This window comes from Aegilops tauschii, chromosome 3 (genome assembly GCF_002575655.3).
Source record: "Aegilops tauschii subsp. strangulata cultivar AL8/78 chromosome 3, Aet v6.0, whole genome shotgun sequence".
NCBI lineage: Eukaryota > Viridiplantae > Streptophyta > Magnoliopsida > Poales > Poaceae > Aegilops > Aegilops tauschii.
The window spans coordinates 311,525,225-311,550,746 of NC_053037.3; positions in this window are offsets into that span (position 1 = coordinate 311,525,225).

The window sequence follows — 25,522 nt, forward strand, 5'->3', positions numbered from 1 at the left end:
AGGAAATATAAAGTAACAACTTTATTATTGACTCTAGGGCATATTTCCTTGAAGAGTTCAGAGAAGACTCAAATAATATTCATAGATAATCTGGTCATAAACCCACAATTCATCGGATCTCAACAAACACACCACAAAAGATGATTACATCGAATATATCTCCAAGAACATCAAGGAGAACATTGTATTGAAGATCAAAGAGAGAGAAGAAGCCATCTATATACTAGCTATGGACCAGTAGATCTGTGGTAAACTACTCACACATCATCGGAAGGGCAGCAAGGTTGATGTAGAAGCCCTCCGTGATCGAATCCCCCTCCGGCGGAGTACCGGAAAAGGTCCCTAGATGGGATCTCAAGAAGACAGAAACTTGCGGGGGCGGAAAAGTATTTTTTGGTGTGCCCTCTGGTTTGCGGGGAATATTTGGGTATTTATAGAAGAATAATGAGGGTTGGAAGTGCCGCGAGGGGGCCCACAAGCCTGGAGGGCGCGCCCCCTGAGCTTGTGGCCACCTCGTGGCTCTTCTGGCCTCCTCCCGAAGCTTCCAGTGCGTCTTGTGGTCCAAGAAAAATCGTCAAAAAGTTTTGTTCCATTTGGACTCCGTTTCATATTGATTTTCTGTAAAGACAAAAAACAAGGAAAAAATAGCAACTTGTACTAGGCACTAGGTTAATAGGTTAGTTCCAAAAAATGATATAAAATAGCATAATGATGCATATAAAACATCCAAGATGGATAATATAATAGCATGGAACAATAATAAATTATAGACACGTTGGAGACGTATCAAGCATCCCCAAGCTTAATTCTTGCTCGTCCTCGAGTAGGTAAATGATAAAAACAGAATTTTGATGTGGAATGCTACCTAACATGTTTATCATGTAATCTTTCTTTATGTGGCATGAATATTCAGAGCCGTAAGATTCAAAACAAAAGTTTAATATTGACATAAAAACAATAATACTTCAAGCATACTAAACAACAATCATGTCTTTTTAAAATATTAGGGCTAAAAGAAAGTTATCCCTACAAAATCATATAGTCTTGTAATGTCCATATTCTTAATACAATGTATTTATCATGCACAACCCCGGTGTCAGCCAAGAAATTGGTCTGTACTTTTTAACGCGCTTCAGCTTTTTCAACTTACATGCAATACATGAGCGTAAGCCATGGATATAGCACTATGGGTGGAATATAATATGATGTTGGATGTTGTGTGGAGAATACAAAAAAGAAGAAAGTCTCACATTGATGAGGCTAATCAACGGGCTATGGAGATGCCCATCAATTGATATCAATGCAAGGAGTAGGGCAACGGATGCATTAGAGCTATAAGTGTATGAAATCTCAGAAGAAAACTAAGAGGGTGTGCATCCAACTTGCTTGCTCACCAAGACCTCGGGCATTTGAGGAAGCCCATCATTGGAATATACAAGCCAAGTTCTATAATGAAAAAATCCCACTTGTAATATATGAAAGTGACAAAATAGGTGACTCTTTATCATGAACAACATGATGCTACTCTGAAGCACTACTGTGGAAAAGGATAGTAACATTGTCCCTTCTCTCTTTTTCTCTCGTTTTTTTTCTTTTCTCTCTTTTTTTGTTTGGGCGCTTTGGCCTCTTATTTCTTGGGCCCATTTGGCCTATTTTTTTTATTCCTCACATGGGACAATGGTCTAATAATGAATATCATCACACTTTTATTTACTTACAACTCAAAAGAAAATTACAACTCGATACTAGAACAAAAATATGACTCTATATGAATGCCTCCGATGGTGTACCGGGAGGTGCAATGATCTACCGTGACATGTATAAAAAATATGGATGGTGGTGGAGCCACAAATACTATGTCAAATATATGATCATGCAAAGCAATATGACAATGATGATATGTGTCATAATAAAATGAAACGGTGGAAGTTGCATGGCAATGTATCTCGAAATGGCTATGGAAATGCCATAATAGGTAGGTACGGTGGCTGTTTTGAGGAATATATAAGGAGGCTTATGTGTGATAGAGTGTATCATATCACGGGGTTTGGATGCATCGGTGAAGTTTGCACCACAACTCGAGGTGAGAAGGGGCAATGCACGATACCGAAGAGGCTAGCAAATTGCAGAAAGGTAAGAGCGCGTATAATCCATGGACTCACATTAGTCATAAAGAAGTCACATACTTATTGCAAAAGTTTTATTAGCCCTCGAAGCAAAGTACTACTACGCATGCCCCTAGGGGGAGGTTGGTAGGATTTAACAATCGCGCACCCCGACCTTTACGCAAAGGAAGACAATCAATAATAAATGATGCTCCAATTTCATAGCATAACGAGAGACCATATGTGCATGCTTCGGGAATCACAAAGCTTAACACAAATATTCTTATTAAACAACAATTACTCACTAGCATGACTCTAATATGACCATTTTTGTATCTCAAAACAAATGCAAGGAATCAAACTTCTCATATATTCAATTATCTTCATGAAAGTTTTTATTATATCCCTCTTGAATATCCATCATGTTAGGACTAAATTCATAACCTAATCAAATTTCCATACTATTTATAAGACTCCCAAAATAATATAAGTGAAGCATGAGAGTTCATCAATTTCTTTAAAATATAACCACCGCCGTGCTCTAAAAGATATAAGTGAAGCACTAGAGCAACTACCTAGCTCAAAAGATATAAGCGAAGCTCAAAGAGTATTCTAATAAATTCATGATTAATGTGTGTCCCTCTCAAAAAGGTATGTCCAGCAAGGATGATTGTGGCAAACTAAAAAGCAAATAAAGAAAAGAATCATATAATACACGATGCTCCAAGCAAAACACATATCATGTTGTGAATAAAAATATATCCTCAAGTAATTTACCGATGGATTGTAGACAAAAGAGGGGATGCCATCCGGGGCATCCCCAAGCTTAGACGCTTGCTTGTCCTTGAATATTACCTTGGGGTGCCATGGGAATCCCCAGGCTTAGGCTCTTGCCACTCCTTATTCCTTAGCCCATCGAAACTTCACTCAAAACTTGAAAACTTCACAACACGAAACTCAATAGAAAACTCGTGAAATTCGTTAGTATAATAAAGCAAATCACCACTTTTAGGTACTATTGTAAACTCATTACGTTTTTATATTTGCATTATATCTACTATATTCTAACGTTACCATTTTTCATACCCCCCCGATACAACCCATAGATTCATGAAAACACGAGAACAACACAACGAAAACAGAATCTGTCAAAAATAGAACAGTCTGTAGTAATCTGGACATTAGCCAAACTTCTGTAACTCCAAAAATTCTGAAAAATTAGGACAACATGGGAAATTTTTATATCAATCTTGTGTAAAAAAATTCAGAATTTTATCACGCTCCAGCAAATTTAACAATTCTGCTACTAGGCGTAAAAGTTTATGTTTCTTCACAGAATCAAATCAACCATCTTCCAAATCACCCCAAAGGTCTTACTTGGCACAAACTCTAATTTAATACTCAAGAACAACATCATAACAGAAGCATAATGGTATATTTATTGCAAAATAGAAGTAAAAGCAAGAAAGACAAAAAAATTGGGTTGCCTCCCAACAAGCGCTATTGTTTTACGCCCCTAGCTAGGCATATTGCATATGAAAGTGCGTTATATCGACTAGAGGGGGGTAAATAGGCGATTTTTATGAATTCTTCACTGAGGAATTTTCCAGTGAGGAAATTCCTTAGCGAAGAACTACTTGCAGCGAAATAAGTACTCAAAAGTATGCATAGCAGAACATGGTCATCATGATGAAATGAAGACAAGCACAGAGTACAGAAAGCGTAAACACAGGATAACACAGGATGAAGACAAACAGACTGAAGAAATTGAACTGAGGAAATTAAGAAAGTCTTTTGTCAAAGTCTTCAAACGCAGATATGACAAGCACACAACACAGTAATGAGGAAATGAAAGAGTTGAGGAAATAGAACCAGTAGGCTTGGTGAAGACAATGATTTGGTAGACCAGTTCCAACTGCTGTCTCAGTTGTACATCTGGTTGGAGCGACTAGGTATTTAAACCTGAGGACACACAATCCTGGACACACAGTCCTCACCGTATTCTCCTTGAGCTAAGGTCACACAGACCTCGCCCAATCACTCGTGGTAAGTCTTCAGGTGACTTCCGAACCTTCACAAACTCGGTCACTCGGCGATCCACAATTCCTCTTGGATGCTCTAGACCATGACGCTTAACTGTCTGGAAGAAGCACGCTCTTCAAAGGTAATAAGCATCGGATCCACGCAGGATCAATCTCTTCAGTGATGCTCAATCACTTTGGGTTTGTAGGTGTTTGGGTTTGGGTTTTCCTCACTTGATGATTTTCGCTCAAAGTCCTCTGAGGATGGGATGCTCTCAAATGACAAGTGTCTGTTTCTCTCGGAGTAGCCAACCAGCTAGTGGTTGTAGGGGGCGGCTATTTATAGCCTAGGGAGCAGCCCGTCATGATAAGACATAAATGCCCTTCAATGATATGACCGTTAGGTGGGTAGATATTTTGGGACAGCAGGCGCATAGCACATCAACGGTCGGAAATTTGAGTATCAAATTCCTCAGGGTTATCATGTTCCTCACTGTGTAGGCAATTCGCACTGGTGAATTCCTAACTCCTCAGTCAGAACAAATTCTTCAGAGACCAGAAGAACTTCGTCTCTGCCACTGAAGAATATGACTGAACTGTATGAGATTTCCAATGGCTTCATTCAAAGGGATTGGTAGGTGTAGGATTTTGAGTTGAGCATCACATGGAAATTTTTCCTTAGTATTTCCTCGACCCCCTTTAACAGTACGGTGTTTCCTATGACTCAAGAAAGAGAAAATGAAACTATGAAAACAAAAGTCTTCACGCTTTATGTTCCTCAAATGAATACCAAGTCTTCAAGGTCACACCAATTTCTTCACTTTCAAAGTCTTCAGAAAGTCTTCAGAAATCCAAAGTCTTCAGTCGAAGAACTTCATTTTTAGGGGTCGACTTTCTCTGTAAATATCAAACTCCTCATAGACTTATAGACCTGTGTACACTCATAAACACATTAGTCCCTTAACCTATAAGTCTTCAATACACCAAAATCACTAAGGGGCACTAGATGCACTTACAATCTCCCCCTTTTTGGTGATTGATGAAAATATAGGTTAAGTTTTAACGGGGATAAACATATGAAGTGTAACTACTGATATTGAGGAATTTGATTGCAAGATATAGAAGAACTCCCCCTGAAGATGTGCATAGTGAGGAATTTGCTTTTGAAGCAATGCACACTTGAAAAGCAAAATCATGGAGATCTCCCCCTATATCTTGTAATTCATACGCGCATTTGACATAATATATGAAGAATTTGAAATGCATGATGAAATATGGTGACTGATGTAATTCAGCATCCGTGCAATAACATTAACGAGGAATAAGCATGCAGAAGAAACAGCAAAAGTATCAGGCCACCATAGAGTTTTAAGTTTATAACTCGATCCAACAAAGTCATCAGAAGAACGAGAGTTGTAACTTAGAAAAAAACGCCCATAAGAGATAGACCCGCTTGAAGACTAACTCAAATTTCTCCCCCTTTGTCATCGAATGACCAAAAGGTTCGAAAATGAGGACTAACGCCCCTGAAGAATATCAAGTTGATGAAGGAGCGCTAGCGTTGTTGGGGTCGTTTGTTGATGTAGGGCCTGCCATAGTGTCGTCCAAGTCTTCATGCTCGTCGGTGTCATGTGATGAAGAATAGGAGCTGGCCACTAAGGACGGAACCTTGACCTTCTTGTATTTCTTCGGTGGAGGTGCAGACCAGTCAAAGTCCTCCTTGAGACCCATTTTCTTCAGATCTTCTGCGCTATAAATGTGCGATAGAACATCCCAGGTGCGGCTGAGGGTTTCATGAAGGTAGTAATGGTTTTTCTTCACTGCATTGTGGGTAGCAGTCATGTTGTGAAAAATTGAACCAAACTGACGCTTGACCCATATGTGATTGCGATCAACCTTCTGGTGAAGACTGAGGAGAAGCTCTCTTGGGAGCTGTGCCTTGAGGATTTGGCTTGGGTGCGTTGGCGGCAGAGTCATGGGTGGCAGAGTCATCATTGGTGGAGTAGGATGCAGCCTTGCGAAATTGACCATCCAATTGACGAATGCCTTCATCAATAACAGCAGTAGCCTTGCCCTTTTCATTAGCTGAGGAAAATGTCCGTTTGAGGACTTCAATCGGGGGCAAGTAGCTGCAATGGTTCAGTGTATCAGCTTTGTAGTTGAGTGAAGACCTTGTTCTGATGAATCTCATAATCCACGGAGCATAAGACTTCAACTCAAAAGGTGACATTGCGACATTGGCCAGAGTCCTCATGAAGAAATCATGGAAGTTGACGGGAACGCCATGAATGATATTGAAAAGCAGATTCTTCATGATGCCAACGACTTCTTCTTCATTCGAGTCGTGGCCCTTGATAGGACTCAATGTCTTCGTCAGAATGTGATAGACAGTCCGAGGCACATATAGCAATTCCTTCACAAGGAATTTTGTTCTTGGGGCCTGACCTGGCTTCAACGGCTTCATCAGCAGTTGCATATAGTGATCTGTAAGCTCAGGTTCACTATAGACGCAACGAGCAGCTTCAAGGGGAGGACTGAGAGGCAAAGCATGAAGCAATTCAGTAGTTGGTGCCTTGTAGTGAGTATTTTCAGACATCCAGTCCAGCACCCATGAATTCACATCTTTAGAGTCTCCGGTGATGTGTAGAGTTGCATAAAATTGAAGAATGAGCTCTTCATTCCAATCACATATATCAGTGCAGAAATTTAACAGTCCATCGTCATAAAGAACACTGAGGACTGGCACGAAGCACGGCAGAGATTCCATATCCACGTGAGGAATGTGCTCATGATCGAAGACTTTGTCTTTGTTGAACAGCACTCAGGAATAAAAATTTGCCTGGCTGGCAGTCCAGAAACGCCTCTTCCTAATGTGAGCAGAGTCATAGAGGTTGTAATCAGTGAAGAATACGTGCTCGCTGAAGAAATCATCAGCCTTGAATTTTTGCTTCCTTGAGAATGGATCCTTTGGCTTGGGCAGAGGAGTGTCAGTCAGTTGCATTACAACCTCAGGAATCGCAATCTCAGGTTCTTCAGGCTGAGGAATTTTCGGTTCCTCTTCAGTGGCAGCATGGGTCTTCAATTCTTCATTTTCATTTTCTTCAGCACTAGTGGCTGGAATTTCTTCATGAGCTTCATCAGATCCCATTTGAACTGTAGTTGCTGGGGACTGAGGAATTTGTTGCAATGGTGTGAAGAGTGGAGAGTTGGGGTGCTGACTTTCCCAAAAGTCATCATTCAGCACTGGTGTGGTACAGCCAATGTCCACATCTTCATCTTCCATTTCTTCAACGCCAGCCTCTTCAGCAGTAAACTGAGGCATAGGCGAGGAAACTGTGGGGGTTGAAGGGATTTTATCCACTTCAATTTTTTCATCCATCTGCTCTGACGAAGCAGCAGAAGGATTTTCTTCATCGGATCCGCTAGGGATCACATATTCTACATCAAAAGGGACGATTTCCTTTGATGGCATGGAGGAAACAGGACAACATCAATTGGATTAGCAAATGAGCTTGTCAATTTCTTCATCTTCTTCGGTGCGAAAGAATCTGAAGGAGCTGATGCTTTCCTTTTCTTCACTGCTGCATGTTCTGCAGCCTTGGTCTTCATCACATCTGATGCAGATGGAAGAATTGGAGTTGGGGTAGGCGCAGGAGGAGCAGAGGAATGTGGTTGATTTTCTTCAGGCACAACTGATGCAGTTGCCCTGACCTCTTCATTTTCTTCAGGCGCACCACTAGTGGATGCCCTGGCAATTTCATCAGCGGCTGGAATGCAGTCATCAGCCCTGGAACTCACATTTTCTTCAGCAGCCTGATTGTCATCAGCGGTGCTGGCATGTTCTTCACTTGGCTGAGCAGATGCTTTAGTCTGAGGAATTTCTTGTTGCGATGAGGCTGCAACATTGGAGGTGAACATCTTAGTTAGTTTAACAAACCTGACCTTCGCTCCTTTCTAATCAGCATAGTAAGCATTGAAATCATCGCTGAGGACTTTGATTTCAGACTGGATCTTCACAAGTTCATCAGTTGTCATAGAGACAACGTTGTTCTTCAGGAATTTCTCCTTCCTGTACTGCGCTTTCTTGAGCTGCCTGGCCTTCTCAAATTTCCATTTCTCTTCTTGGATGAAGGCAGTCAGCATATGACTTTGGCCAGGAGTCAGTTTGAAGTCAGGCATAGGAGTGTTTGGGTCCTTGTGCCAGAGATCAATGTAATCGAGGATCAACTTTGGATCCAAAAGCAGAGGCACATTTGTGCCCTTGGCTCTAGTGGCCCTGACTTGCCTATCTCTAATGATTTCAGCAAGTTCTTCATCATCAGCTTCATCTTCTTCAGACGGCACTTGGAAGGCGACCTGCTTCTTTTGAGGACTTGGACGAGAGCCTCGTCCAGCAGTGGTCTTTGTCTTCAGCAGAGAGGGTCCTGTTGAAGAATTTGGTGCAGCTGAGGAAGTACCTGAAGCTCCTGAGGCAATAGAGATGCCTGTAGTCCTTTGGCACGTGGCAAGATGCACATGTGCTGAGGATTTGGTCGGAGCAGCTGAGGACTTTGGAGGAGCAGGAGCAGTGTGAGGAATTGGCCGTGAGGGCTTAGCTGAGGAACTTGGCCATGAGGGCATTGAAGAAGAAGCACTTGGCTTATGCGCATGCTTCTTTGCCATGGATTTCTTTGGCTTTACAGAGGCCTCAGCAGCAGCAGCAGCAGCAGCAGCAGAGTCTTCATTGAATTTCCTCACTGCATCTTTTGCCTGTTTGGCCAGCTTGGCCTGGCGCTTGGCCCATTCTTCAGGATAATCTTCACCACGCTTGAGGCTGGTGAGATCAGCTTCTTGGCCAGGTGCCAACGGAGGTCTTGAGCATGGAGGATTGAGTGCGAATTTCTTCATGTACTTGGGAGTCACATACCTGTACTCCCTCCACTCTCTTGCCCATCTCCTCTCTATCTTCTGAATGCGCACCTTGCGCTGATTTTTATCTTCCTCAGGGGGTGTGCAGTACCCAGCATAGATGTCCTCAGGGATTTCAAATGCAGTGTTGATTTCAGGCATCTATCCTCCTTTCTGTGGCTTCTTTCCATCAGCCATTTTCTTCAGTTGAGGAATTTGAACAATTGAATTTTCTGAAGAAGTATGCAACTTTTCTTCGAGGAACGCTGCAAATGAGTTAAGTTGATGAGAACCTAGTGATTCAGCAGCGGACATGAGTACCTGTGAACAGAGTATAGTTGCAAGGAATTTGGAGAGGTCATATGCGTTCTCAGAAGGTTTTTCAAAAGGAACAAGTTTGAGGAATTTGACCAGATAAGTCTTGAAGAATTTCACTAAGCGTTCTTTGTCTTAGGTTCCAGAGTTGTATAGATTGAAGATCCACACAATTGAGGAATCTTGAAGAAAAATTATTGCTTAGAGAAACGAATCAAGAACAGATGACATGTGAGGTGTTCAGTGTGTGAAGAATGTGAAGAATAAACACTTTTGAAGATTTTGTAGAAATCATTTGAATCAAAGAGGGCAGTAAAAGTAAGTTTTAATTACCCTGGACGAAGAACACGACGAACTGTGAGGTAGAGATGAGAAGTTCGTCTGTGCAGATCTTCCACGCCCTAACTCGGCGGAGGAAGACGGCTACGGCGGCGGCAGAGTGAAGATTTCCGCGGCCGGCGCGAGTACGACGGCGACGAGGTCGAGGCAGTGAAGCTCTTCCTCACCAGCGACGATGAAGTAGCGGTGGCGCTAGGGTTTGAGAAGCTCGAGCTGGAGAGAGGTCGAGCAGAGTAAAGGAAGTGAGGAAAGGGAGAGGGGGTATTTATAGCCACGGTGAAAAACTGTTCGCCCGAAGAAATTGGATGAACGTGCCCCTGACCCTTCTCATTCTCTTGACATGTGTCACCCACGTACTGAGAAGTGGAGATCGTGGGTGAATAGATAAGTATTTCATGGGATGCGGAACGGTTTGAGCGGCAAAGCCGAAAATTTGGATAAGATAAGTTAAAAGTTCTGTTCGCAAATTCTTCAGCTGACAAGGACACAGTGAAGATTTTGAACGAGTTTCAAATAGAATGCACATGAAGAATTTGTGAATAGATTGGGTTGATTATAGCATAGAAGGGGAAGGGTCCGATCACATTCACTTAGCAGAAAAACCAACTTGAAGAATTAGCCATAAGTGAATGCTGTAGAGGACATAAACTCATATATATATAGCCAATGAAGAAAAACAACGGAAACAGTGAAGACAATGCAAAGTTGAAGAACATGAACAACTGAGGAATTTCAAAAACTGAGGAAAAACTCAAATTGAAGATTTTCAACTTTTGTGGTGGCGTGACCCACCATATAAGAATGATGATTTCAGACACCGCGTACAATTGTCGTAGGGCTCTAAGAATCAAATTCTTCATTAATTTCTTCACACTTAGAGTGTTATTCTTCATTGATTGAAGAAAAACGTTTCTTCATGTGTTGCACATCTAAGTCATCAATTTTGCATAAGTGTTAGGATGAGTGTCCTTTTCAAAGAACATTCGAAGATTCTAAGATATTTAGCTCACACCGCAACTTGCTAAATCTCTTCTCATCCAAGGGCTTTGTGAAGATATCGGCTAGCTGTTCTTCAGTCTTCACATGCTCAATATAAATGTCGCCCTTCAACACATGATCGCGAAGAAAATGATGACGAATCTGAATGTGCTTTGTCTTCGAGTGCTGAACTGGGTTGTGAGAAATCTTGATGGCACTCTCATTGTCACAGAAGAGAGGCACATTCTTCATGTTGACGCCGTAGTCCTTGAGAGTTTGCTTCATCCACAGCAAGAACCAACAGCAATGTACTCAGCTTCAGTAGTAGACAATGATACGAAGTTCTGTTTCTTCGAGGACCAACAGACCAAAGATCGTCCGAGGAAATGACATGTACTAGATGTTGACTTGCGGTCCACACAATCACCAGCATAGTCAGAGTCAGAATATCCAATGAGATCAAAAGCCGAGCCCTTGGGGTACCATAATCCAAGTGTTGGTGTGTGAGCTAGATATCGAAGAATATGCTTCACAGCCTTATGGTGTGATTCCTTCGGTGTAGCTTGAAATCAGGCACACATGCAAACACTAAGCATAATATCTGGCCTAGATGCACATAAATACAATAAAGAACCAATCATGGAGCGGTATACCTTTTGATCGAAGTCAATACCATTTTCATCAGTGCACAGATGGCCATTTGTAGGCATCGGAATTTTGACGCCTTTGCAATCTTGCATGCCAAATTTCCTCAGTACATCCTTGAGATATTTCTCCTGAGATATGAATATGCCATTGCACTGTTGACGAATTTGAAGACCTAAGAAGAATTTCAACTCTCCCATCATAGACATTTGATATTCTTCACTCATCATATAGGCAAATTCATCACTATAACGTTGGTCAGTACAGCCAAAGATAATATCATCAACATATATTTGGCACACAAACAATTCTTCATCATAAGATTTAGTGAAAAGAGTAGGGTCGAGTGAACCGGGTTTGAAGCCTTTCTTCATGAGGAATTCCTTCAAAGTATCATACCATGCCTGAGGGGCCTGCTTGAGGCCATAGAGGGCCTTATTGAGTCTGAAGACTTTGTCAGGATGCTTTGGATCTTCAAAACCTGGGGGTTGAGCAACATATACTTCTTCCTCAAGCTTACCATTGAGGAATGCACTTTTCACGTCCATTTGATATAAAGTGATATCATGATGGTTAGCATAAGCAAGTAATATGCGAATAGCTTCAAGTCTAGCAACAGGTGCAAAAGTTTCATCGAATCAATTCCTTCAACCTGTGTGTAGCCTTGAGCTACAAGCCGTGCCTTATTCCTCACCACAAGGCCATTTTCATCTTGCTTGTTGCGGTAGATCCACTTTGTGCCAATGATATTGTGCTCGCGAGGATCTGGACATTTAACCAGTTCCCAGACGTTGTTGAGCTCGAATTGATGTAATTCTTCTTGCATGGCCTGAATCCACTCAGGCTCCAGAAATACTTCATCTACCTTAGTGGGCTCTGTGATAGAGACAAAAGCATAGTGCCCACAAAAGTTAGATAAATGTGAAGCTTTTGAGTGTGTGAGAGGACCTGGTGCTTCAATGTCATCGATGATCTTTTCAACTTGCACTTCTTTTGCAACGCGAGGATGAGTAGGTTGTCGTCGAGGAATTTGATCAGCATTTTCTTCAGCACCATTTTCTTCAGCATTTTCTTCAGGTGCATTAGCTCGACGTTCTTCACGTTCTGGAATGAATTCTTCAGCAGATTCTTCGGTAGGAATGACATCCTCAGTAGCCTTGAACTTGATAGTTTCCTCAGGTGCTGGTTCATCTATCACAGAGGGTAGGTGCTCTCTTTGCAAGCCATTAGTTTCATCGAACCGCACATCTACAGTTTCAACAACCTTGCGAAGAACGTTGTTGAAGACTCTGTAGGTGTGCGAGTCCTTTCCGTAACCAAGCATAAAACCTTCATGTGCTTTCGGTGCAAATTTAGCATTGTGATGAGGATCTCTAATCCAACATTTAGCACCGAAGACTTTGAAATAACTCACATTGGGTTTCTTGTCAGTGAGGAGTTCATAGGCAGTCTTCTTGAAGAATTTGTGAAGATATACCCTGTTGATGATGTGGCACGCAGTATAAATTGCCTCAATCCAGAAGTGACGAGGCGTCTTGTACTCATCAAGCATAGTGTGAGCCATCTCAACAAGAGTTCTGTTCTTGCGCTCCACGACGCCATTCTGCTGAGGAGTATAAGGAGCAGATAACTCATGAGTAATACCAAGTTCATCAAGATAGTCATCAAGACCAGAATTCTTGAACTCAGTTCCATTGTCACTTCTGATGTGCTTGTTCTTCACACCAAAGTTGGTTGAAGCCCTCGAGGAAAATCGTTTGAAGACTTCCTGCACTTCATGTTTGTAAGTAACAATGTGTACCCATGTGTATCGAGAGTAATCATCAACAATAACAAAGCCATAGAGAGATGCGTCATTTGTGACTGCTGAGTAATGGTTAGGACCGAAGAGATTCATATGAAGCAATTCAAATGGTCGAGTAGTGGCCATGATAGTCTTCGCTGGATGCTTAGCCTTCGTCATCTTTCCTGCTTCACAAGCTCCACACAAGTGATCCTTGAGGAATTTGACATTCTCAATGCCAATGACATGCTTATTCTTCGCAAGCGTGTGCAAATTCCTCATGCCTACATGACCAAGTCGTCGATGCCATAGCTAGCCTTCTGAAGCTTTTGCAAGTAGGCACATGGCTGGTTGCGGTCCTGTAGAGAAATCAACAATATACAAGTCTCCTCTCCTAAAGCCGTCGAAGACTTTGGAATTGTCAGCTTCCATAACCACAACACAACGATACTTGCCAAAGACAACAACCATATCAAGGTCACAAAGCATTGAAACAGACATGAGGTTGTATCCTAAGGACTCGACAAGCATGACTTTGTCCATGTGTCGATCCTTTGTGATCGCAACCTTACCTAGACCCAATACTTGACTTTTGCCTTTGTCAGCGAAGATGATATGCTTCAGATGCGATGGTGATAAGGGAGCATCCATCAATAGATTCTTGTCACCAGTCATGTGATTTGTACATCCACTATCGAGGACCCACTCAGTGGCTTTGGGTTGATCATCCTGCAGATGAATTAGTGCAGCTTACGAACTTCATATACTTCATCAGTGAAGAATATGACATCACAACTCATCAGACCAATTTCATCAAGCAATGCAACAGTTAAAACAGTATGAGGACGTGAGAAATGAAGGCACTTTTCAGGTCTCTAGCAAATTCTTCAGACGTTAAAGTACGTCTGGAGACCTGACCCTGCATAAAAGATTAGTTCTTTTTCTTCACCACCCACATCTGAAGGGGTGGCAAAGAGTTCATCACTCTGTGAGCTCCATACGAGAAAGGTGGCATAGAAGCCAATCCATTTCGTTTCACATAAGAGGAGTTAGGGTAAGCATATGAATAAGTAGAGAAATTCTTCGAGGACTTATGAACATAATGATTAGAAGAATAATGCTCATATTCATAGCCCTTAGCTCTTCCCTGCGAAACAGAGTTGTTAGCACGATGATGTTCATATGAGGACTTTGATCCTTTTGAGAAATATGATCCACGTGAGGAATTCGATCCGTATGAGGACTTGGATCCATATGAAGAATTTGGTCCATATGAAGAATTTGATCTAGGGTTCCTATTTTTCACAGGTGGTGTCATGAAGACATTCACCTGAACACTTTCAAGGCACCTTTTGGGAACCCAGATTTTCTTCATAGGAGAACCGTTCCTGCAGTTAGTGCCAACATATCTAGCAAATACTTCACCATTCTGATTTTTAAACAGTTTATAGTTGGAGTCAAATGACTCATCAGAAGAATGAGAAGATTCACATGTAAAGCCAGATAAATTAGATGGATCAACTGGAGGTCCCTTTGCAGCAACCCATGAGGTTTTGGGGTACTGCTCAGGCTTGCAATATGTACCATCAGCATTGAGTTTCCTCTCAATGGCAATACCCTCTTTCCTAGGGTTCCTGTTGAGGATCTGCTTTTTAAGCACATCACAAAGAGTCTGATGCCCTTTGAGGCTTTTGTACATGCCTGTCATGTACAATTCCTTCAGCCCTGCATCGTTAGTGATACTAGCAATGTCCTCAGATGAGGAATTAGTGATAGCAGAGACAGTTGAAGAATTTGTAGCATTAGAAGCATTTGAACATTCAGGTGAAGAATTAGCAGATTCACGTCCAATGCATTTCAAACATGGAGGAACAAATTCTTCCTGAGCAGCGCTGATTTGTTGAGCAAGTAATGAATTGCGCTCCTTCTGAAGATCTTCATAACTCACTCCTAGCTTCTCAAGATCTTGCTTTCTTTGAAGAAATTCATAAGAAAGCTTCTCATGATCAGATAAGAGAGTGTTATGATGACCTTGAAGGTTGTCAAACCTAGTCTGAAGTCTCTGAAGATTTTCAGTCAAGGTTTTAGTGCGATCCATTTCTTCACCCAACATATCATCACTTTTGTCTAGCATGTTTTGAACCTTTTCAATAGCCCTTTGTTGTTTCACAGCAATCTTAGTAAGTTTAGAGTAGCTGGGCTTGAGGTTTTCATCAGATTCATTCTCACTAGATTCAGAGGAGGTATATTTGAGTACCTTGGAACCCTTTGCCATGAAGCAATAGGTGGGAGCGTAGTCATCATTGCCTTCATCAGCCTTGTTGGTGAAACCATTTTCTTCAGAGTTGAAGATAGACTTGCTGACGAATGCAGTAGCGAGAGCTAGACTCGCTACTCCAGACTCGGACTCCTCAGATTCCTCCTCTTCCTCATGTTCCTCAGATTCAGCTTCAGAGTCCATTTCCTTGCCAATGAATGCCCGAGCCTTCTTGGAGCTGCTCTTCTTGTGAGATGAAGACTTTGAGGATTTTGATGATGAAGATTTTGAGGATTTCTTCTTTTCTTCGCATCATCAGAACTGTAATCCTTGTATTTCTTCTTCTTTGATTCCTTTTCCCACTGAGGACAATCTTGAATGTAGTGTCCAGGTTTCTTGCACTTGTGACAAAGCCTCTTCTTGTAGTCACTGTATGAGGAATCATTGCTCCTTGAGGGTCTTCCAAAGTGACCACGTCTTGAGAACTTCTGGAATTTCTTCACGAGTAGTGCTAGTTCATGGCTCAGTTCTTCAGGATCACCCAGGCTGCTGCCAGAGTCTTCATCTTCAGACTCAAAAACTGCATTGGCCTTCAGTGCACGTGATCTGCCATAGCTCGAACCATAGAGATCTCTCTTTTCAGCAAGCTGGAACTCATGAGTATTTAGCCTCTCGAGGATATCAGCAGGATCAAGTGACTTGTAATCAGCACGCTCTTGTATCATCAATGCCAGGGTATCAAATGAGGAATCAAGCGATCTCATAAGTTTCTTCACCACCTCATGGTCGGTGATGTCAGTGCCACCAAGTGCTTGAAGCTCATTTGAGATGTCAGTGAGGCGATCGAAGGTTTGTTGAACATTTTCATTGTCGAGTCTTTTGAAGCGGTTGAAGAGATTGCGAAGAACATCAACTCGAGAGTCACGCTGTGTTGAGACTCCTTCATTGACTTTGGACAGCCTATCCCAGATAAGGTTAGCAATTTCCAAAGCACTCACTCTTCCATACTGTCCTTTGCTCAGATGGCCACAGATGATATTCTTCGCTTGAGAATCGAGTTGCTTGAATCTCTTCACATCAGCAGCATTCAGAGAAGGTGTGACTGAGGGAACACCATTTTCCACAACATACCAGAGATCGTTATCAATTGCCTCAAGATGCATTCACATCTTATTCTTCTAGTAGGGGTAGTCCATCCCATCGAAGGTAGGACACCCAACAGAGACCTTGATCATACCTGCGGTCGACATAACTAAAACTCCAGGCGGTTAAACCAAAATCACACAGAACAAGGGAGTACCTTGCTCTGATACCAATTGAAAGTGCGTTATATCGACTAGAGGGGGGTGAATAGGCGATTTTTATGAATTCTTCACTGAGGAATTTGCCAGTGAGGAAATTCCTTAGCGAAGAACTACTTACAGCGGAATAAGTACTCAAAAGTATGCATAGAAGAACACAAGCATGGCCATCATGATGAAATGAAGACAAGCATAAAGTATAGAAAGCGTAAACACAGGATAACACAGGATGAAGACAAACAGACTGAAGAAATTGAACTGAGGAAATTGAGAAAGTCTTTAGTCAAAGTCTTCAAACACAGATATGACAAGCACACAACACAGTAATGAGGAAATGAAAGAGTTGAGGAAATAGAACCGGTAGGCTTGATGAAGACAATGATTTCGTAGACCAGTTCCAACTGCTGTCTCAGTTGTACATCTGGTTGGAGAGGCTAGGTATTTAAACCTAAGGACACCCAGTCCCGGACACACAGTCCTCACCGTATTCTCCTTGAGCTAAGGTCACATAGACCTCACCCAATCACTCATGGTAAGTCTTCAGGTGAGTTCCGAACCTTAACAAACTCGGTCACTCGGCGATCCACAATTTCCTCTTGGATGCTCTAGACCATGACGCCTAACCGTCTGGAAGAAGCACAGTCTTCAAAGGTAACAAGCATCGGATCCACGCAGGATCAATCTCTTCAGTGATGATCGATCACTTTGGGTTTGTAGGTGTTTGGGTTTGGGTTTTCCTCACTTGATGATTTTCTCTCAAAGTCCTAGGAGGATGGGATGCTCTCAAATGACAAGTGTCAGTTTCTCTCGGAGCAGCCAACCAGCTAAGTGGTTGTAGGGGGCGGCTATTTATAGCCTAGGGAGCAGCCCGTCATGATAAGACATAAATGCCCTTCAATGATATGACCGTTAGGTGGGTAGATATTTTGGGACAGCTGGCGCATAGCACAACAACGGTCGGAAATTTGAGTATCAAATTCCTCAGGGCTATCATGTTCCTCACTGTGTAGGCAATTCGCACTGGCGAATTCCTAACTCCTTAGTCAGAGCAAATTCTTCAGAGACCAGAAGAACTTCGTCTCTGTCACTGAAGAATATGACTGATCTGTATGAGATTTCCAATGGCTTCACTCGAAGGGATTGGTAGGTGTAGGATTTTGAGTTGAGCATCACATGGAAATTTTTCCTTAGTATTTCCTCGACCCCCTTTAACAGTACGGTGTTTCCTATGACTCAAGAAAGAGAAAATGAAACTATGAAAACAAAAGTCTTCACGCTTCATGTTCCTCAAATGAATACCAAGTCTTCAAGGTCACACCAATTTCTTCACTTTCAAAGTCTTCAGAAATCCAAAGTCTTCAGTCGAAGAACTTCATTTTAGGGGTCGACTTTCTCTGTAAATATCAAACTCCTCATAGACTTATAGACCTGTGTACACTCATAAACACATTAGTCTCTTAACCTATAAGTCTTCAATACACCAAAATCACTAAGGGGCACTAGATGCACTTACAGGACCCCTTAGTCCAGGACTCCCTTAGTAGCCCCTGAACCTGGCTTCAATGACGAGGAGTCCGGCGCGCAGATTGTCTTTCGGCATTGCAAGGCGGGTTCCCCTTCTTCCAAACTCCAAGGTAGTCTTCGGACGCGATGATTGTATCCGGACCTGTTAAACACCATGCACAGCCGCAGAGAGAATATATATATTTTACACGAGTTCCATCCGCTAACAGCTTTCTGCATTACGTCCGTTCGGTCACAATTTCAAACTGTTTGTCCCACATTCGAGACGCGGTCGCTATTGGCACGTCTTGTCGAAGCAGAGATCGTGTCCCCTTATTGCAGGATTCTCATCAATGCGGGCATGGGTAACCCAACCGTGTCGTTTGCACAGCCTTTGGGAATAGGCGAATCTTAAGGCGAGCGAGGAGGCATTTAATGTTTACTACCTTTATAAGAGGATAAGGACCCCCTCTTCCTCTTCTCATGCTTTCTCGATCTCGAGCTCCAGCACCCAAGTTTTCATTTCCTTTCCACTCAAGCAACCATGTCCGGATCTGGTGGTCAGGGTAAATGGATGGCCTCCTCCGTCACAGAGGAGGACATTACTGAGCTCCAGGCGGCCGGATATTTGGCGAAGGAGATTGTCCACCGCCTACCGGCCGAGGGACAGATCGTCCCCATGCCAGAGCCCACAGAGAGGGTGGTATTCCTCCCCCATTTCTTTCGCGGGCTAGGGTTTCCACTCCACCCCTTCGTCCGCGGGTTAATGTATTACTACGGGGTAGATTTCCATGATCCGTCCCCGAATTCCTTCCTCAACATCTCGACGTTTATCGTCGTGTGCGAGGCCTTCCTCCGCATCCAACCCCACTTTTTGTTGTGGCTCAAAGTCTTCAACGTGAAGCCGAATGTGGTGGATGCCAGCACGCGGAGTGCAGAGGGGCAATGGTGAGCAAATTGTCCAACGTCTCTTGGCCCAAAGGCACCTTCGTGGATACGGTAAATGAGTGGCAGAAGCAGTGGTTCTACATCATAGAACCACGCGGCACCACCTGGGCCGCGGCTGCCGAATTCCGCTCCGGCGCTCCTATGCGACTCACCTCCTGGGTCGAGAAGAGTCCGGACTGGAGTTCTCCTGACGAGCTAATAGCGCTACAGATGCGCGTTCAGAGCATGGTAACCAAGAGCGTCAAGCTGGTTGACGTGATCCAGGTGATGTTAGTTCGCCGGATCCTTCCATGCCAGCGCCGAAGCCGCCCGCTTTGGGAGTTCAATCCAAAGAGGCACCGAACCCTGGCGAGGCTCTTTGAGACTATGCACGAAGGCGCATGGAAATTGCTCTTCAAGGGCAATGAAAAACCACCGGCCACGGATTCATACCGTGGTCACGATTGTACACACCCCGCCAGCAAGGTAGGTTATTTCGAATGAGTCCTCAACCTAATTGTTTCGAGGATGATGTCTGAGCTTTTATTGCTGCTCTATCAGGACTGGACGGAGAGGGTGAAGCGGATCCAGTGTCCGACTCCGTTGCCCGAAGAACCAATCATCCCGCGCTTGGCGGAGATGCTAGTGCCGGCGCCATATAACGCGTCGGAGAAGAAGGCCAAGAAGAAGGCAAAGGGGGCCAAGAGTGGCCTCCGTCGTAAGGGTATTTCGGACGCAGCATCCGAAGACGACGAAACTCATTCCTCTGTCCCTGAGGACAATGACGGGGAAGAGGAGGAGGAGGAAGAAGAAAACAATCATCCCCCTGAGGAGAGGAAGAAGAAGAGGGCGGCCCCGGCGCATCTGGAGGCGGAGGCGCCCAAAAAGGGGAAGGGCGTTCCGGCGGCCAACACCGCGTGGGACGTTGATAGTAGTCCGGAACGACGCCCCCGCACTAAGCCCCAGGCCGCATCGTAAGTGATATGGCTTATTTATGCGCGCATCCAGCCCTTTCTCTCAATTATCTTAATGTAGTTAACTGTACCATTGCAGTCCGGCCCGCGACCTAATCCAGCGATCCTTGTCTGGAAGTCCGTTGGCTCCGTTGGAGATGGCGAGCCAGTCGCCACCGCCTGCTTATTCCCCCGGGGCCAGGGACGACACCGAGGTGCTGTCCCGAAGGGCCGATCCAAACCGGCGGGGAGCCCAGGACGCTGTCCGGGAGGCGCCACGAGGCGAAGCCTCCACTGCCGGACGCATGGAGGAAACGATCCCCGTGGGGACTGGCGAAGGGGGCCGCACCCAGCTCGGCCCTCAGCCGAATACGATTCCGAAGACCCATATGGCTCTGGAGTCGGGCGGGCAGCCCTCTTCAAAGGAGGGGGGTGCGCCACTTCCGCCAGTGGTCCTTGTCCATCCAGGGGCGCCGGATAACCTGATGGAGGCGCTACGAGGCGCCTCCGTTATGGACGAGCACCGTGTTCTTATGAGCGCGGTGATTGAGAAGGTTCAGTCTGCCAAGAGTGGACCGAACGAAGCCTGCAGCAACCTGTTGATAGGTTTCGAGGTAAATAACAGAGAAAAAACCCCATATAGTCAGTAGCCCCTGAGACACTGTCCGGTGCTCGGTAAGAGGAGCCGGACAGAGGATCAATCCTCTAGTGTAGGAGACTAACATGATATGTGTGCATGAGCAGGCATCGCTATTGGCCGTGACCTCACATGCTGCCGAAGTCTCTGAACTAAAGCAGAGGCTGGAGCGAACCGAGAACAAGCTCGGCGAGGTTAGAGTGCGGCTGCAGGAGAAGCAAGGTAAGTAACGTCTTGCTGTGTGTTCGGAAAGCGGAGACACTGTGTATTGACTGTAATGTCGAAATGTATGCAGGGGCCGCGACCGAGGTTGAGGCCCTGAGGAAGGCCGTGGGCAAGGCTGAGGAGAAGGCTGTCCAGCAGCAAGCCACCCGTAAGAAGATGGAGGCCCGTGTCAAGGAAATCCAGCAGGAGCTCCAGGATGCAGTGAAAAAATGTGAGACCTTTTTTTTGACTATACACAGTAGGGCAAAACCCCACTGCAATTTTTTGTTTATATTAATCTAAAAAAAGTAAAGTCCCAGAAAGGAACCAAAGTACAAAAGGCTTGAGATAAGCCAAGGAGGAAGACAAAAGAAAGAGGAAAGAAAAAAAAAGAACACTAACAACTAAGAAACTAGGATTACAGGACAAGATTATCCAGCCAAAAACAGTATGCTCCAGCATAGCTCTTTTTAATTCTGAATCTGAGAAGAGAGAGCTCCTCCATGAAGATGGCTTTCCACCTTTGAATGCTGGGTTGAATTGCTTGGAAAATCATGTTGTTCCTGGAGATCCAAATAGCCCAAGAGGCAAGGATGACTATCTCCATGAAGAAAGGTACATGAAGTTTCTGCTTGAGATCAAGAAAAGCTTCCATGATTGAAACATTTGCCTGTCTTGAAGGGCAGATCAGATCCCAACACTGTGCAGCAAAAGGGCAAGTCCAGAAAAGGTGCTGAATAGTCTCTTCCCGTGGACAATTGTTGACAGCACAATTATAGCTGCCCAGCTGAAAATATTTCCTTCTCAGAAGATTTCTAGTATTGAGCCTGTCATGAAGTAGTCTCCAAAAGAACACCTTATGTTTTGGCTGACAAGAACTGCTCCAGATCCAATTGAACTGCTGTGGTACAACTTTAACTCCCATTAGCACTTTATATGCCTTAGCCACAGAGAATTGCTCAGTTCCCCATATGTAACTCCAGGTATCTGTGCAATCCAAAGTATCAGAGGCCCTTAAAGCAATGCATATGTCCTCCATAGCCTCAAATTCCTGGAAAGCTTGCACAGTCAGTGGCAGATGAAATAGGTCCTCTAAGTATTCAGTTTGGAGAATGGTGTGAACAGTAGCATCCTTGTTTTTCACAAATGAGAATAGGTGGGGGAACATGTCTTGCAAGCAATGTGAGTGCCAAAGATCAGTCCAAAAATAAGCACTCTTTCCATCACCTATGTTGCATCTGGCCAAGGACTTATAGTTATCAATCAGCTTAAGGTTTGCCTTCCACCAAACAGATCCCATCCAGCTATTACCAGGTAGAGAATCATTGCTGTAGTAAGATTCCCAAATCAGATTGACCCAGGGAATATTGTGTCTGTTGTAGAACTTATGCAGGTTCTTGAGAAGCAATGCTTTATTCTGAACAAAAATATCAATCACTCCTAAGCCACCTTGATTTTTAGGTCTACACACAGTACTCCATGCCACCATGGCAGGTCTATGGTCTTCCAAATCAGGGCCTCTCCAAAGACAATGTCTCAAGTATTTTATGGCTTGGGTTTTGATGGTAACAGGCACATCAAGGCATCCCATGAGATATATCAATAATGAGTTGAGGACAGATTTCAGTAGCAACAATCTCCCAGCCAAAGTCATAAAGGTGGACAATCCCACAATCTTCTTCTGCAGTCTTGTGACAAGAGGAAAACATTGCTCAACAGTAGGCTTATGAAGGCCTAGGGGTACTCCCAAATACTTGATTGGAAAAGATTCCTTCTTGCAATGAAAAGTATTTATTAAAATCTCCATCTTCTCTTCTGGCACATTTATTGGAATCATACTTGATTTATTGTAATTAACTTTAAGGCCTGTGGCATCAGCAAAAGTATTGAGAAGGGCTTTGAGGCAATGTAATTGCTTTGCATCTGCTTGCAGAATAACCAAGGTGTCATCAGCATACTGGACAATTGGAAAATCAGGGCATGACTCTACTTGCAAGGGAGAAGTTACCAAATCTAGGTGCATTGCCTTGTTGAGAATTGTCTGAAGTAGATCAGCAGCCAGCACAAAGAGAAGAGGGGACAGAGGATCCCCCTGCCTTACACCTCTAAGGCAATAATTTTTTTTCCAGGAACACCATTTAGTAATATAGCAGAGGATGCAGAAGTAAACAATAATTTGATCCATGTAAGCCATCTGTCCCCAAAGCCCTTTGCTTTTAAAATATCCAACATAGCCTGATGTTCAATGGTGTCAAAAGCCTTTTCAAAATCCAATTTCAGAACAATGATTTCCTCCTTTGACTTATGACATTGGTGTAAATATTAATAAGCCCACCCCAAACAGTCATGAATAGATCTTTCTTTAAGGAAACCATATTGGTTGATGTGGACCAATTTCAGAATCACCTTTTGCAATCTATTTGCCAGCAGCTTAGTAACAATTTTCAGACAGCTGTTCAGTAAAGAGATAGGCCTAAAATCATTTGCTGTCAATGGAGAACTCCCCTTTGGAATGAGAGTTATGAATGAAGTGTTCAAGCTCTCAAGGGAGATGTGCCCTGCATGAAAATCATAAATGAATTTGAGCACATCTTCTTTAATAATATCCCAACAAGACTTGAGGAATTCATTGTTAAAACCATCAGGGCTAGGAGACTTGTCATTTGGGAGATCATGAACAACAGCTTCAATTTCTTCAGCAGTAAAAGGCAGTTCCAGATTAGCAAAAATATCTGAATGCCGTCTCTGCCCATACAAAGAAACCAGATCAAAGTGCATTGTGGTTTCTTGGGATGTGCCCATTCTTTTTTTGTAAGCATCCAAGAGAATAGCAGCTTTGCCAGCATGATCTGAGATCTCCATTTGGTCCTCATTGTGAAGGATAGCAATATGGTTATGCTGTAATTGATGGAAGCTTTTGAGTGAAATTTTTTTGTGTTTTCATCTCCAAACTTCACCCCCTTGATTTTTCCTCTCTGCTTCCAATAAATCTTTTGGTTCCTCAGTAATATAAGCAGTTGTTCTTTAAGAATAGCCCTGCAGTTCCATTCATGAGTATCCAGCTCTCTAAATTCCTCAAAGAAATCCCACATGAAGATGAGCTCATTTAACTTTGCAATTGTAGTTTTCAGACAGGACAGAGATTTAGCCCACAGCTTCAAAGCTCTTCTTAAAATCTTGAACTTAGCATTCAAAGACTTAACAGAATCAAGGTTTCCCACTGGGATGCTCCAAGCAGAGGCAACAACCTGTTTGAAATCAGAATGATGCAGCCAATAGTTCTCAAACCTGAATACTCTTGCCTTTGGGATAGAAGTACCAACTTTTATTACACAGGGCAAGTGATCAGATATAGGTTTTGCAAGTGGTAGTACAATTGTATTAGGGAAAGAAGTCATCCAGGAGGCAGAAGTGAAAAACCAGTCAAGTTTGACCAACAAAGGATCATGCTGCATGTTACTCCAACTGAACTTTCTACCATGCAAAGGTAATTCAACCAAACCTTGGTTACTAATTGCCTCATTGAACATAAGCATATCATTAACATCTCCCCCAGGTCTGTTTCTATCTGATGGAGCCCTCATAAGGTTGAAATCTCCCATTAAGATCCAGTCAACATCATCAGGCATGTGAATATTTAGAAACCAATTAATAAACTCCATTTTGTCTTGAGGGTCACATGGACCATAGATATTTGAAAGAATCCAAGACTGATTGGAAAGCAAACTGGTGAACTGCATGGAAAGTGAAAACCTGTTTTGTGCAATGATTTCTCCAGAGAATTGTGAGCCGTTCCAGGCCACTAGGAGCCCCCCAGAAGCTCCAACAGAGGGGAGGAAGGAAAAATTATTAATTCTAGAGGGGCAGAATTTTTTTAAGTAGGCTGTGTCAAAGGTCTCTCTTTTGGTTTCTTGAAGGCACACAATATTACAATCACTCTCATCAATCTTCTGTCTTAAAGCCAGGCATTTGTCCTCAGAATTCATACCTCTAATGTTCCAATTTAGAATATTCCAGTTTCTGTTATTGTTATTCATGGAAACAAATTGAGATTTTGTACCAGAGAGCAAGCACCATCACTTGATCATCATCCAAAAAGGAAAGAAACTGGCATAATGCCCTGATCCACAACATAGCATAATTCCAGCAGAGCATCCAAATATGACACATGAAAGGACTAGCAGGAGAGTACATCCACAGGCATACAAGGTTCAGAAAGCACCAAGATCCAAGTCTTACAATTGGGAAAAGCAACAACAAACTAAGTGGTGTGGAACTACAAACACAATCCCACCACACAACACTCCAAGAAAGGTCCCTAAACATTAAGAAGAGGTGGTAGCATGTCCTTCTCCTTTGGCCAAGGGCACCTTGTCCAAAACCTCCTCTTGCATTCTGTTGGGCTTCTTGGCCAGCATGTCCTCCAGTTCCCCCTCAGAAACCTTACAGAAAGAGGCAGTGAGGTTTTTAACAACTGATTTTTTGATGGTGGGAGGGACAGCATTGCAAGGTAAACAATTATTATTAGGGCATGAATTTCTCTTGTAACCAGCATTGTCTTTCTTAATTCTGTCACTTCTTCTTACCTCTGTTTCCACAAGTGGAGTTTTTCCACTTCTCCTCTTCCTCAAATTTTCCTGGCCAAAAGGTTGCAGCAAGGCCTGTGA